The sequence below is a fragment of the Hemicordylus capensis genome, chromosome 1 (assembly GCF_027244095.1).
Source record: "Hemicordylus capensis ecotype Gifberg chromosome 1, rHemCap1.1.pri, whole genome shotgun sequence".
NCBI classification, from domain to species: domain Eukaryota; kingdom Metazoa; phylum Chordata; class Lepidosauria; order Squamata; family Cordylidae; genus Hemicordylus; species Hemicordylus capensis.
The window spans coordinates 171,251,347-171,266,739 of NC_069657.1; the positions used below are offsets into that span (position 1 = coordinate 171,251,347).

The following is a 15,393-nucleotide window of genomic DNA, read 5'->3' on the forward strand; positions in this document are numbered from 1 at the left end:
CCAGCTCCTATATGTACATTCCATCACACATGCTTTCTGGGGTTGGTGGGAGTAAGCCAAAGCTGAAAGGAAATATATCAGCCTAAACACTTAAAACGTTTATGCCAGATTCTGGTCCTATGTACGTGCTGCATTTATATCAGTAACTGGACCTTGACCATTCAACACAGCATAACTTTCTAAATATGAAACACTGAAGCAGGCCTGCACTATAGAGGGCTGAAGCACAGCGCTTGGCATCAATTTAGCATAGCTGGAGAATCTAGATGCTGACCATTTTTGCTAACAAAACACTTCAGGACAAGTTTCTTCCCATAGAGGGTATTCACATTTGCCATACCATATGTTTAAAAGGTTAGAGCTTCAGTTTTTAATGACAGGCTGCAAAGGTTGGATAACCCAAGAGCAAAACGAAAGAAAGGAACATGGCTTGTTCAGAGACTGTGGTTAAGTCAGTGTTTTAGGATGATGCTCACAATAGATAGGTACCCTTTTAATCTGAGGAGCATAAAGGCAGTTCTGTGTATTGAAATACCATTCCCAGATTTATATCCCTTTCTCTTTTTGATGTGATTTTTTTTTGTACCAGCAGACCTCTGAGCAGTTGTTCATTGTCAAAACATGAAATCCTCTAAGAAGAACCTAAAAAGATTGTGTTTTTAACCCCTTGCCCACCCTAAATTATCCACTGTCAAGTAGATGTTTTTAGGACCTACACAGGAAATTGACACCCCCAACCAACCACTGGTAATACTGTTATGAGGGGGATCCTTCTCCCCACCCTCTCCCCTATACCGCCCATAATGTCTTCTTCACTATGAGTGCCACTGCCCATTGAGGTCATCTGAGGAGGTCCGTCTCCAGTTACCGTCAACTCGTCTGGTGGCTACACAGAGATGGGACTTCTCGGTCGCTGCCTCGAGATTTTGGAATGTGCTCCCTGTTGATTTACGATCCTCTCCATCTCTGGCAGTTTTTAAAAAAAACCTGAAAACCCATCTTTTTGCCCAAAGCTTTCTCAGCTTTTTAAATTTTTAGCTTTTAATCTCTGGTTTATTTTTAAATTGTTTAATTGTTGTAAGCTTTTGTATATGTTTTTAACTTCTTCTTCTTCTTCTTCTTTTTCTTCTTCTTCTTCTTCTTCTTCTTCTTCTTATTATTATTATTATTATTATTATTATCATCTATTATATTAATTCTCCTGGGTGTGCCTTGGAATGTGCGTCCTAGAGCCCAGGTGATTGGTTGGGCGGCGGACGCACATGATTGGCTGAGGCTCACCCAGGAGGATTGGTTGCCGCTGCTGTGGCCCAGCCATGGAGGCCAGAGGTGGCAGGCCCGGCCGCGGAGGCAAGGCCCAGGAGGGGGGAAAGAAAGGGGGGGCAGAAGTGGCAGTGGGGAGGAGATGTGGTTGGGCCTGGAAGCAGAGACTGGGGCAGAAGGGTGGGGGGAGAGGTAACTGCCAGCCCCAAAGAGCACACAGATGCTCTGTACGGGGTCAGCTAGTTGTTGTTGTTGTTGTTGTTATTATTAATTCGATTTCTATACCACCCTTCCAAAAATGGATCAGGGTGGTTTACACAGAGAAATAACAAACAAATAAGATGGCTCCCTGTCCCCAAAGGGCTCACATTCTAAAAAGAAACATAAGATAGACACCAGCAACAGTCACTGGAGGTACTGTGCCGGGGGTGGAGAGGGCCAGTTACTCTCCCCCTGCTAAATAAAGAGAATCACCACGGTTAAAGGTGCCTCTTTGCCCAGTTAGCAGTTTGCCCAGTTTTATGCTATTTTTAGCCACCCAGAAATGAAAGTTTGGGGCGGTGTACAAATCTGATAAATAAATGAATAGATAGATAGATAGATAGATAGAGTCGATTTCGACTCCTGGCACCCACAGAGCCCTGTGGTTTTCTTTGGTAGAATACAGGAGGGGTTTACCATTGCCTCCTCCCATGCACTATGAGATGATGCCTTCCAGAGTCTTCCTATATTGCTGCTGCCTGACATAGTACCAGTAGGGATTCGAACTGGCAATCTTCTGCTTATTAGTCAAGCATTTCTCCGCTGTGCCACTTAAAGTGACGTAGTGGCAACTTACTAATAGGTAAATATGCTTTGGATGCCAGCCAAAAGTGATAGAGGCTTTCTTTAATTCTATTTAGGGCTCAAGAATAATATACCTTCTTTTCTTTTTTAAATGCTACTTTAAAAGAGCTGAAGCAGTTTGGTTGGTTGAAACAGATTCAAGCAGAATAAGTAAATTTAGGTTTTAGCCTTTGGATCTTAGTCCATGTATTATTGATACTATTTGTTTATGTAGACGTAGCCTTCATTATAATGCATGGCCAAGCAAGAACTTTAAAACTGCATAATAATAGTAAACTAAACATTCTGTGTGTAAATGGAAATGATCGTATACACTATCAAATTACAATATAATAATGGAGAGAGAGAGAAGTTTATTCGGTCATTGACCAGCAAAATTATAATGGTAATATAGTTTACCATTGTTTTCACTTGGATTATTTTGTGATTCCTCTATTATGAATTTTGCTATCACTGTGTACTAATATTATAATTCTTTTGCTTTTAAATCACTGATTGCTTAATATCTAAATGCTTAGTAGCTATGTGAGTGGATTTACTTACTGTGAATGATTTTCTGCACAAATGCTGACTTCAGGATTCAATATAATGTCCTTATGCAGAGCGTTGAATAGAATGCACACAGATTCAAACGCTACTACTACAGTGGCAAGGCATATTCTATTAATTATTTCTCTGTGTAAACCGCCCTGAGCCATTTTTTGAAGGGTGGTATAGAAATCGAATTAATATTAATAATAATAATAATAATAATAATAATAATAATAATAATAATATTCAGAGTTCAATGACACAGCTGTGTATGTGAATCATGTGTGGGAACTTAGGTTTCTTAGTGTTCTTCAAGGATCATACAGTAACTGCATCCCTAAATAAAGCTCAGTAAACTAGATATTGTGGGCAAGGTTAAAGGAGTAAGATTATTGCTTCTTGTGTCACCTATGCAGATATCATCTGAAACCCACTTCAAAACTTGGATTCAGATGTTAAGCCCTTTCTCAGGATCGAATGCAAGGACTTGAGGGTGGGTGGTGGGGAAGGCAGCAAAAGCTCACCATCCCTGCAGATGGTCCATGTGGAGTTGTTGGGTGCAGGAATCGTGTGCCCAGATGGTCTGCGGCCACCATGGGCAGCGTGGAGGTCCGGGGGTTGGGATGTGTTATTCCAGCACCCGGAAATCCCACAATGCACCGTGTAAGTGTGCAGTGCATTGTGGGGATCCCCTCAGTGATGGGCAGGCACCAGTCAGTGTTTCAGTGCCAGCTGAAAGCAGCTGGTGCTGACACATGGTCAATTAGATGGGGTTAAGGGAGCACTCATGCTCTTAAACTTAGCTTTGCCTCCAAGCTGCCACCTAGCTGCTCTAGCCCCGTCTTGGCTGTTTGTAAGAACAGCCTCATTGTTTTATTTCAAGCAAGCTGGTTAGAACTGTGGAAGTGGTTTTGCTTTGATTGGCCATTCTGCAACCATTTTCTCTGTGCTTTATGCCAAAAAGTGCCTGAGCAGAAACGCTTCGCAAGAAGCAGACAAAATGACAGCCAGGCTTAGCATGGAAGGCAGGAAATTGCTGACTTGGAGTTTTAGTTTAAAATAGATTTGGAAAAGTCCCTTAAGATTTAAATAATACTTAAGCAAACTAATGGCAGCTGCCCTTTGCAAAACCATGTCCGGAGCATTCTAATCATGCAGAGTAAATATGATCTGTTACTGTAACTTCCTTGTTTGATGTACATGTGTAAATGTCCAACTAACTTTTTGAAATGCTTGAACAACTTAAGTCAAATTATGCAACTTTCTCTTTTGACCAGATAAGGCAGTGTGATGTACTTGGCAAGTGGTCTTTGGGTCTGATCAGGTTTGTGATCTATGTAAGCCCTCTGACCTTTCAATTGAAACTGTCTGTTATCAATAAAGCAATTTACTCTTCATGCTAAACAATAGCATAAAGACTATGTTTTCTTCCACAGAATAAACCAAGATCAGTCAGATTAGATGTCACTAGTGGTCTTGAGTTTTTTATTTTTTCTTTAAACAATCAGTTTATTTTTTCAAAAATACGCATACAAATATATTTAAAATAACACACAATAAAAGATCCCCTATAAATAAGTTCACAAATCATCAAATTTTCACAATATGCAAAAATAAGATAACTGTAGACAACACATACGATTTTATGTAAGTTTTCTTTATCTCATTTATCTCACTTTATCTCAAGAACACATTTGATTCATACACAAAACCACATTTTTAACAGTTTTACAAAATATAAGTAGCCTGCAGTCATTTGCTCTCTTATAGTTAATCCTACTTCTGTCAATAAAATTTAAAAATAACCATGTTACTTGAAAGTATCAATATTATTAGGAGTTAAAGTTGCCCTGATACATTCTGACAACTTGTATTGCGCTAAAAGATCCCATATCTTGCCAGCCCAGTATCTAATAGGAAGAGGTTTTCTGTACTTCCAGTTCCTTGTAATTACAAGTTTTGCTGTTGTTGAAAACAGAACTCTTCTGAGCCTTGTGCAGGCAGAAGAGAGAGGAATGCCATGCTCCTGAGGCTAGGGAACATTGCATGGAACCAACTGTGATTCTGTGTGGCATCATGTTCCCCCCTGTCACAGTAGTGACACTGGGTTAGATGCTGAGGAGGCAGGACTAGTACTAGCTCCAGCCCTGGATCTTGACACCAGACCAGAGCCCAAGAGAGCCCCATAGCTGGTCCCCTTAAATGGACAGCCTTCTTGAGTCTGATACTTCTCCTCCACTTTATCTGCTCTTGCTGAGCTTGTTGTTGGTGCAGATGTACACATATAGGGGTGTGCAAGGGTGTGGGAAGGGCCACATCTGAAGCAGGCTGAGCTTCCAGGAGCACTTCCATCAGACCACCTGTTATTCCCAATGAAGGCAGCTTTGCCACAGAGACCACAAGAGCTATCAAGGCTCTGCATGGTTGCTAGCAGCATACATGGGTTTTCCACACTCATTAGATCAGAGTGTGGCAGCGTACATTCCACTCTTCCATGGGCAGTGTGGTGCTTTTGTCCTTGGTCTGTTACTTCTTGAGTTCCTGATGCCTAGCAGTCCTTTTGTCCTTCCCAATAGAACAATATCCTCCCCATTATCATGATCTGGACATTTTAAGGATGGAGATTGCATCACCTTGCTCTGTCCCTTAGTCCTCCTAGCGCAGGTGATCTATCCATGTTTTCACAGCTGAAGTATCCATAGGGGCCTACATGCATCAAATCCCAGTTACATGGCCTGATGCCTTAGATTTTGTAAAGTACAGATAATGGGAATGGTTTCTGTTTGGGGCTCTGTAAAAAAAATAACAACACATGAACTCTCAACATGTGAAAGGCAAGTGGATAAGGGGCAGCTGGCCTGGCATAACCTTAATCTCTTCACTGTACACAGAGTTAACATAGGGCACACACCTTAGCATAGGGCTCGGGCTTTTTCATCATTGCCCTTCTAGAGGACTGAAGGTATTCATATGCTAGCTGTAACAACAGCTCTGTCACAGAGTACAAAGTCGTAGTTACTTTCCCATAATCTTCCCTACATCAGCTGGAGTCTGAGATTTTGCCTTAGGAAGAAGTTGGGCTCCAGGTGTGTTTGGAGCTCATATAATGTTCCAGTGAAGCCAAATAGCAGAGCAATTCAAGATAGATGCTCTATGTTTTATAGCTTCAAAGGGAATGGTTTCCTGACCTCTTCCACATCTGAGAAACTCCCGAGGTGAGAAATAATTGGTTATGCCACAATATGCTAGAAATTAATCGGCTAAATTTAATGGCTGCATACCAAGCTATCACTGATGAACTGATTGTTTTTTGTAGAATATTATAGCTGGTGCCGTGTGCATTACCTAAGTGCTCTGATTGCAGGACGTTTTACTTTTAAAAGTAGTATGTTTGTAATAGTGGGCACATTTTATAAGAACTTAATTTGTGGCGTTAAAATACTTTGTACTGTGTTTAGGATGGTTCCTGAGGTAATTAGAATGAATGATTAAAAGAAGGGGGGAAATGGAATTTATCTATCAATCTTGTTTCATTACACTCAGTTTTCCATACATATAAATCAAGTATGAACAGTGTCATTGAACTCTCATATTTTTCCAGTGACTTATTTTGTAGTCTTCTAAATGTGCACACTGAGTCAACTTCAGTGGTTTCCTCTTTATTATTATTTATTAATTCTTATGAAGTGTGAAGTGCATCTGTTTGTAAACTGCCTGATTCTAAACATGTCTATCTGGAAGTAAGCCCCTCTGAGTTTAAGAGACTTGCTCCACATGTTTGTGGTTTGTTAATCCAAAACACATTACAAGAAATAAAAAGTATAGCCACCTTGAGATTTTTTTTAATGAAAGGTGGTATATAAATCTAACAATAAACAAACAAACACTTCTATATTTCTGGGGTCAGTAGCAACTCCAGAAAGCTTTGCGCCTTTCTGTGATCTAGTGGGTGGGTCCACACAACCCTCTGCAAGCAAGTAGTGGGGAATGGAAGTTTCCTGGGGAGTACCTATACACACGAGCCAATACTCCCAGCCATTTCTGTGCCATCTGAACCCACAAATGTTGAGGAGGTGAATGTCAGATTCCCACCACCCAACATTCACCCAACATCTGTAACTGACTTTGAAGTTATTTTATTATTTAATATATTTAATTAATGTATATATTGCCTGACTCCGAAGGCTCTTTTTAAAGTTGGCTTGAAAATGTTGGGCAAATGTCATGGGGTGGAGGGAGCATTCTCCACCAAACATGGCAGTTCAGACATCACAAAATGACCTCAACTTGCAGCTCATATTGAGAGTGCACACTCCCTGGGAGTGTGCAAGTAATGCAAGTAAGTCTCTCCTACTTATTTGCATTGGACCATGTGAACCCACCCTGACTCTCAGTCTGTTGTGAGTGGGAATGGGGAAGTTTATGTGTCATCTGAGTGCTTTGGAGGAAGGACTGGCCATTGATTTATTCAATTTACGTGTACAAGGGGTTCTCTGCTAGTGGCACAATGTAGCCTGTATTGCATAGTTTTATATGTGGTGAGTAATGGATTGGTGGTCCTGATTTCTAATAGTGAAGCTGTTCTTACAACCAGTCCAAACCAGGCCAGGAAAGGTTAGCCCGGTCTTTGCTAATTATAAGAACTGGGAGCCACGTCACTCCTGGTGGCAGCAGCATGGTGGCAAACCCCACAAAGAAGCCACCATCTTAAATGGGGGTAAGAGAGCTAGCACGCTCTTACCCCATCTTTTTAAAAATCATCTGTCAGCCCCTGCTGCTTGCAGCCAGGGCTATGAAACTGTGGGGCTCCCAGCAGCATTGGGGGATCCCATAATGCACTGCAATGCTTCCCCACCCCTGACCCTCTGTGCTAGCTGGTGCAGCCAGCAATCATCTGGGTACGCATTCCACCCACCCATCAAAGACAGAGGGATTGTCTGTGGAGAGGTGAGTGCTAGCAGCCTCCCTCCCCACTTTCCCTTGAGCCCTTCCTTACTGATCGGGAGAAAGGGTTCAGTGATTTCCTAGGTGCTTACTTGGGTCATTTCTGGTTTGTGGTGGGTGGTAAGAAACGCATCTGGCATCTGGAAGTCATTTCATTCAAGTCAGTTGTGTTGGCATCAGACACCAAGATAATATTTGGTAGTAACCTTTTCCATTTTCCCCCTTGCCGGAATTGCAAATGAGAGGCACTGTCATATGACAGGCCTGCCAAGCATAGGATAGAACTGTAATTATTAGATATAAGTCTAAACCATTGCTGTTAAATAGGAGAGTTATTAGGTAGTTACCATTTTAAGGGAAGCCTCCATATGACTTCACACCCTTTAACAGTCTATCAGCACCCTGGAAATTGAGAAGAGTCTTTATAGCAATCTCTCCTGACAGTAGTCTGTGCAGTGTTACATTTTAACCAGAGGCCATTTAGTAATCTACATAGTTTCAGTAAAATAAAGATGATAAAGAATGTTTCAGACAAAATTATACACAGGTGGTTTACACAAAAAACAAGCAGTGTCTTCTACTCTGACAGCTTTTCATATACTTCTTGTACTTGAAAAGTAAGCCAGGATACAGATATAGAAATTAGTTTAGCCCTGCCTCTGTTTCCCACTTCCTCTACAGCCTTCTTTGTGTTGATTTATAACGGTAAGCACCTCAGGGCCAGGACCCTTTATTTTATAAAGTGCTATGCACAAAGATAGAAAAACATAGATATGAATAATATTTGCTTCTGAGTATCCTGTAGGGCATTATATATTTCTACCCGAAAATGATTTTTCTCCCACATAATGTGTCATGAAGTCAGAAGTGATAGATAGATAGATAGATAGATAGATAGATAGATAGATAGATAGATAGATAGATAGATAGATAGAAGTGATAGATATTAAAAATGCAAAGCTGGAGAAAAATACCTATGCACGCAACATAAAAGATTTTTTAAAAACCCAATGAGTGCAGAAGAGTAAAGGGACATCCAAGCTCTGCATGGGATGACTTTCTTCATTAACAGGAAAAGGTGGGAGACTCACACCAAATCACTGGGAAATGTTTTCATTAAGGACAAGTGTCCAAATGCACACAATTCACAAGAACTATTAACAGAACTCACTCACCAAACACTATTTTGCACAGGCTGTATTTAATAAGGAAAATAAAGGCTGTTTTAAGCTGAAGGCCTCCTATTTCGTGTGTGGGTGGTGGGATGGAAGGATTATCTTATCTTTTACCCACTTATTAAACTTTGTTCTCCTTCAACCCTCCTTAGATTTCTTTTATCTAACATTGTATTGCTTGTGATTCAAGTGACGATCCTAGGCATGCTCCCTCCCTCCGTGCCTTCCCCCTCCCCCCCACTCTCTCATATGACGGTGGAGCAACATTAAGCAAAAGTATAGTAGATGAAAGATGCCTTTGGAGATCTAAACTGTTCAGAGACTTACTCAAAAGGATAAAAGACATAATGAGCAGGAAGATGAAGAACAATCTCTCTTGCACACTGAAGTGAGGTTCTTCTAGTTGTTATTGAGTTCACCCTTCTTCAGAGAGGAACAGGCTTTGTCACTTTAATCACACTTTGTCACGTGTGATTCCAGCTATGTGATGCAGACTTTTTACAACAATTATTTGTCAAAACAGATAAGAGAGTTCAGTCTCTGCTTATGCTGGATTCTTGTAGAATCCAGTAGGACTTGTGGCCATATATTTTCAAAGCTTGTTCACACAGTAAATACTGAAATCAATGGTGCGTTACTCTGCAGTGTCTTCACATAGTAAGGTACAGGCAGACTGACCCTCAACTCATCCCCTGTGTGGGGGCGCTGATGGAAAGAAAACTGATGGAATGAAATTGAGCCTTAATCCAGTCAATATTGAGGTTCTTCTGATAAGTAGGAGAGCATATCTGGGGAAAGATATTCAACCTGGTCTGAATGGAGTAGTACTACTTTTGAAGGTGCTCTTAGAGACTGGCTTTGCTCCTGAAGTGGCAGCCATGGCAATGACCAGGAGCACCTGTACACTAGTTGTCACATTTTGATTAGAGTATTTCAGAGCACTCTGTGTTGGACTGCCCTTGAAAATGGTTTGCAAACTGCAGCTGATGCAAAAGTCATGTTTAACACTGGGGGCATCTTACATGGAGCAGCTTGGTCTCACTTTTATCTACATTAGCTCCCAATTCATTGCTGGGTTCAATTCAAGGTGCTGCTTATTGCCTTTAAAGCCCCAAAGACATTAGGGCGTGGGTACCTATGAACCTACCCTCCTATGATTCTGCCTAACATTGGAGGAGAGGCTCTGCTCTGCTCTGTGTGACAATGCCCTCTGAGATCTGGTTGTCCTGGTGAGCATGCCAGAAAGGCCCTCCCTGTACTTGCGTCCAGACTTTGGAATTCCCAGCCAGTATATTTTTGGTTTTCCTGTGCTTGGAAAGGACAGAAAGGATATGGAGGGCAAAGTTGTCAAGGAGAAGCGTTCTAATTAGGTTTATCTGACACGTTAGCTTTCCCAGTGCAAGGAGCATTGGACATGAGGATGCACTCTAACAAAAACTCCTGCCTGTATAAAAAGTAAAAATAAAATAATAATAATAAAAACTCTTGCCTGTAACCCTAATGTCTGTTCTGGGGTGGTAGAAGCACACTTTCTCTGTCCACATGCACACTATTCTACCCTCTTCTTGTCCTCTGTTCATAGAGTTCTGTAGTCTTCTTTCCATACAGTGAAGAGATGGATTTTACCTTCTGTTCTGTCACATAAATGCATTCTTGTATTTAAATATACAGTGTTACTGGATATCCAGTTTTACTGAAAACAAAATTTGATGTATTCTAAGTATACTTGGTTAATCTTAATTAACTTGGGCAGTAGGTGATTAGAAAAGTGGCATTGGCTTTATGGAATGGTAGGTTTTATATTTATTTTTGGAATGATTAATTACCTCATGAACATAAAAGCAACTTTAAAAAAACAACTGTTTTGTTGTCCAGTCTATCTTTTGCTTGCTATGCTGATAACATATTCAAAATGTAAATAATTTCATATTTTCAGTACAAAAGAGTAAATATACTTAGAGTATGTACTTTGATGAGAAAAACCTAACATCATATCCTGCAGTAGCTAAAACCTAGCATAAAATATTATCTTTTGCCTTGGAGCCTTTTATGCCTTTTATAGTTGTAAAAATGTAATGGGTGACCAATGATCATAAGTATGGAAGGTGACAGGAAATGCAGAAAGAAAATCCTGCTGGATTTTTATTTATTTATTTATTTTATTTTATTTTATTTATTTATTTGAAGCATTTAATATACCGTCCACGCCAAAGACTCCGGGCGGTGTACAATGACATGTCAATAAGGTAACATTAAAAATTACAATCAAAAATTACATTAGAAATTGCAAACTAAAATAGATAATAGAAAGGAAATAAAGTAAACAGGGCAAATGCCCGGTGGAAAAGAAAGGTCTTCAGTAAGGATTTAAAGACTGGTAAAGAGGGAACTAGATGAATGTGATATATGATCAGCAATTTTTTAAAGACCCAACAAGAATTATTAATCTGATATATATTGAGACTTCTCTCATGACCAGTGAGAAAGGGCAAGAGGGTTCGTGGGGAGGAAGCCTCAAAAAGCTTACCTGCCTGCGTATGAGAAGGTACTTCTCTCGGATCACCCACTAGATGATTACCAGCTTCTGCCGGTTGTTCTGAGGGTTGGGGTGCTGGACGCTTCACCCCGCTCCCATAGCTTTCATAATTCATCACATGGGAATTATGCCCCGCAGTTGACAGACAATCAGAAAAAACAGGGTTAGGAGAGTGCTCGCTCTTCTTACCTCGTTTTAGAGGGAGGCTCCATAGGCAGGTTTGCCGCTGCAGTGCTGCTGGGATCAGGCCTGATCCCGGTGGTACAAACACATGTGCAAAGCCAGGCTGGGCTTCCTTAACCTGGTTTTGCACCCGTGTGTGAATATCTTCATTATCTGTTAAAATATGAACTTCTAGATTTGTAAGCTTTGAAGTTCAATATGTGAGTGGTAGTTGGCAGTTGTCTTTCCAGCTGCTAAATGCACTTCAATTTATTTCATTTCGCTGGCAGAGTGTTGTGAAATTCTAGTGTGTTTTGAAAAATCTAAATTCTGAGACTTGTGATTAGAAGAGAAAGTGGTTATTTTCATACAGCCTGTCAGGCAGAGTTTAGAAGCCTGTTATCCCTGGAGGAGTTGAATATGGTGCTCACTTGTTCAATTGTCATCTTTGCTCAGCATGGAAAAAACACAGAGGTGTATTTTGTTTAAAACAGTCTACGTCCCAACTCTCCTTTCCATCCCATTATTCTAGTTTCAGTGATTTGCCATGCGGTTCAGTCTGAAGAATTAAATATGAAAAGTGGTTTTATGTGCATAAGTGAACCCCAACAGGGACAAATTGACAAGTGTTAAGCACCATTTATTTGGTTTGTTCTGCAAACACCTCTAGGGAAGAAGTGCTAAATATTTCCCTTCCCACATAATCCTTTTTTAAAAAAAAACTTCATAAGCAGGTAGTTTGAAGATTGCCAGTGGGGGTTTCTGAACATAAGATGCTGCCTTATACAGAACTAGACCATAGTATGGTCTCTTTACGAACTAGCAGAGGCTTCCAGTGTTTGAGATGGGACTCACAGCCCTGCCTGGAAAGGCCAGGGATTGAACCTGGGACCTTCTGCATGCAAAGCAGGTGCTCTGACATTGAGTTAAGGTCTCTCTTCAGGCCCTGTTGGTTTTCAGTGACGTGAAATACCTCAGCACAGTGTAATACATAGACATTTCAGTTGTTTCGTAGGATGAATAATAACTTTTTTATCATTACAAGTTCTGTTCATTTTCAGAAGTGGAGTGGAAGCTTCCATTCCCAACTTCTGAAAATATTACGGTTATACTCAAACTTGTGGTGTTTTTGGTTAATCTGTTCCTTGATCCAGGCCAGCTTCTGAATGGGGCTTTAGTTACTTATATTCCAGTCCTGGAGTAGAGGTGGGGCTAACAAAGAGCCAGCAGCAAGAGCAGTAAAAAATGCAATCTGCATTTGCCTCTCTGTACAAAATATTGATTTCATTAAACTACTAACATTCCTGATTCCACTCCACTGCCTTGTTCTTGCCTACCACAACTCTTTCCCTTGGTTTCTACAACACACATAGTATTTAATTTACATGTTTGCTCACCACCTCTCACCATCTATCTTTTATCCCTTATAGAAGGCAGTAGTTGTCTTTTGATATAAGCCTGATTTTTATGTGATAAACAAATGAGTAATTCAGGATTTGTCATTGGTGTATTCCATATGTGGACCAAGTCATAATTTTTTGGTTGACCGTTAACAAACACTAAATCAGAGTCTCTGTTTTTGAAACATTTGTTGTATTTCATGAGATATATTTGACAGTTCATTATCTTATCTGTGAGAACTCCTTCCTTCTTACAGCTCTTCTCTGAAACAATATCCCTGCAGTTGAACTTGCGGTAAAAGTCAAGGTCGTTGCAGCTTGAGAATAAAGTTTTATATGGGAATTACCTGCCTTTCTATGGAGAATACAACTAAATCAAATGTACTGATATGATATCTAAGTCTACAGCACCTTGGCTGATATTTTATTTGAATCAAGTTATAAGAATTTGTACCAGCCTTTTTATAACTCTATTATCTAGGCAAGTCCCCTAGATAATAGAGTTATAAAAAGGCTGGTACAAACCCCTGCTAACTTGGCAAAGAGGCACCTTTTAACATGGTGATTCTCTTTATTTAGCAGAGGGAGAGTAACTGACCCTATCCACCCCCCCCCAGCACAATACCTCCAGTGACTGTTGCTGGTGTCTATCTGATGTTTCTTTTTAGATTGTGAGTCTTTTGGGGACAGGGGTCCATCTTATTTATTTATTATTTCTCTGTGTGAACCGCCCGGAGCCATTTTTGGAAGGGCGGTATAGAAATCGAATGAATGAATGAAATCTTTCTACAGAGAGTTTTCCACTAGAACTAAACTTGTATTTATGAGGCGGGGGGTGGGATCTTGTGTGATTGGAATGGGAAATGTTTTTTGCAAAGGATTTCTGAAGCTACTTTCTGGTAGCTACATATCACAGAAATCTTCAAATAAAATAAGTTTGCCGTTTAATTGGTGGCTGCTTGGGACAGGGCAGTGGGTTGAATTAAGCAGTCATTACGCCTGTTCAGCATTTTATTTTGTTGTAGAATATATATCCCTGAAGATGGAAAATGAGAAATTTGATTACATTTTGTTTCATCTGATTCAAGGAGGCTTGCAAAGAGATGGTGCTGTTTGCAAGAGAAGGTGCAGGAAAAGTACCTAATACTTTTCTTGCAAATAGCCCACTGTAATTAATGAAATATTTAATATGATGATTAGATAGCTCTTCAGTATATTAAGGACAGAAATCTTTAATTCATAAGGTTTGTCATTGCTTTCTAAAATGTTGCCAGTAGACAAAGTGTGTATGTTCTGCTAATTTTTCTTCAAGCTAAAATTTGCCACTGCTCAAGTATTGTTGACATCTATCATGTTAAAAAGGTTTTATGCTTTTCCTGTGGTTACAGAACATATACTAATTGATTGATGAAAATAATACAGTTTTATAGCATGCTGAAATTGTTTTAAAACTTTGTTTTCTTGATCCCTTTCTAAAGTGGTGTAAGATGTGTTTAACAATAAGAAAGAGTTAAATGTGCTTAAGATCATTGAGAAATAGTCACCTTAAGTGGCACAGCAGGGAAATGCTTGACGGTTGCCAGTTCGAATCCCCACTGGTATGTCTCCCAGACTATGGGGAACACCCATATCGAGCAGCATTGATAGAGGAAAATGCTGAAAGGCATCATTTCATACTGCAAAGGAGGAGGCAATGGTAACCCCCCCCCCCGTATTCTACTAAAAGTAAACCACAGGACTCTGTGGACGCCAGGAGTCAAAATCGACTTGATGGCACACTTTACTTTACCTTACCATTGGGATATAAGTCACTATTCAGTCCCATTGGTTAAGGTCCTTAAAGGGACTGCAGCAGTGGACATTGCTGTTACAGGTTGATGAATTTCATCAGCAGTGTCAAGTGCTTTTAGGGATAGTGGTGAAAGTTGCCGACCCACCCACCTGGGCAAGAAGCAGCCACCTTAGTTTGGAAGAGGAACAGGTAAGTCTATCAGGAACAAATCAGAGGTAATTCTCTAATGGACTGTGGAATAGGTTCTGTTTGTATATATCCCCTGCTAACTTGGCAAACAGGCACCTTTTAATGTTGTGATTCTCTTTATTTAGCAGGGGAAGAGTAATTGGCCCTATCCACGCCCAGCACAGTACTTCCAGTGACTGTTGCTGGTGTCTATCTTATGTTTCTTTTTAGATTGTGAGTCCTTTGGGGTCAGGGATCTATTTTGCTTATCTTATTTGTTATTTCTCTGTGTGAACCGCCCTGAGCCATTTTTGGAAGGGCGGTATAGAAATTGAATGAATGAATGAATGAATAAATAAATAAATAAATAAGAAATAATCCATAACTAACAAGTTAATGCAGAAAGCTCCGTTGACTACAAATAATGACTAGAGGTTTCACATTATAACTTCATTGTAAACCTATGAACACCAGTTTGCTACAAATGTTGGAGAGGTCATTCCAATATGCCATAGAACAAAGCAAATATATGTTGAGGTTCCAGTGTGCCACAAGATAAAGTAAGTAGGTTTTGTG

General features: G+C 40.2%; 1 protein-coding gene across 10 annotated transcripts in view; it reads left to right on the plus strand.

Moving 5' to 3' along the window:
- THSD7B (thrombospondin type 1 domain containing 7B) overlaps positions 1 to 15,393 on the plus strand; it is a 690,438-nt gene that overhangs the window by 419,616 nt on the left and 255,429 nt on the right. The window lies entirely within an intron of this gene.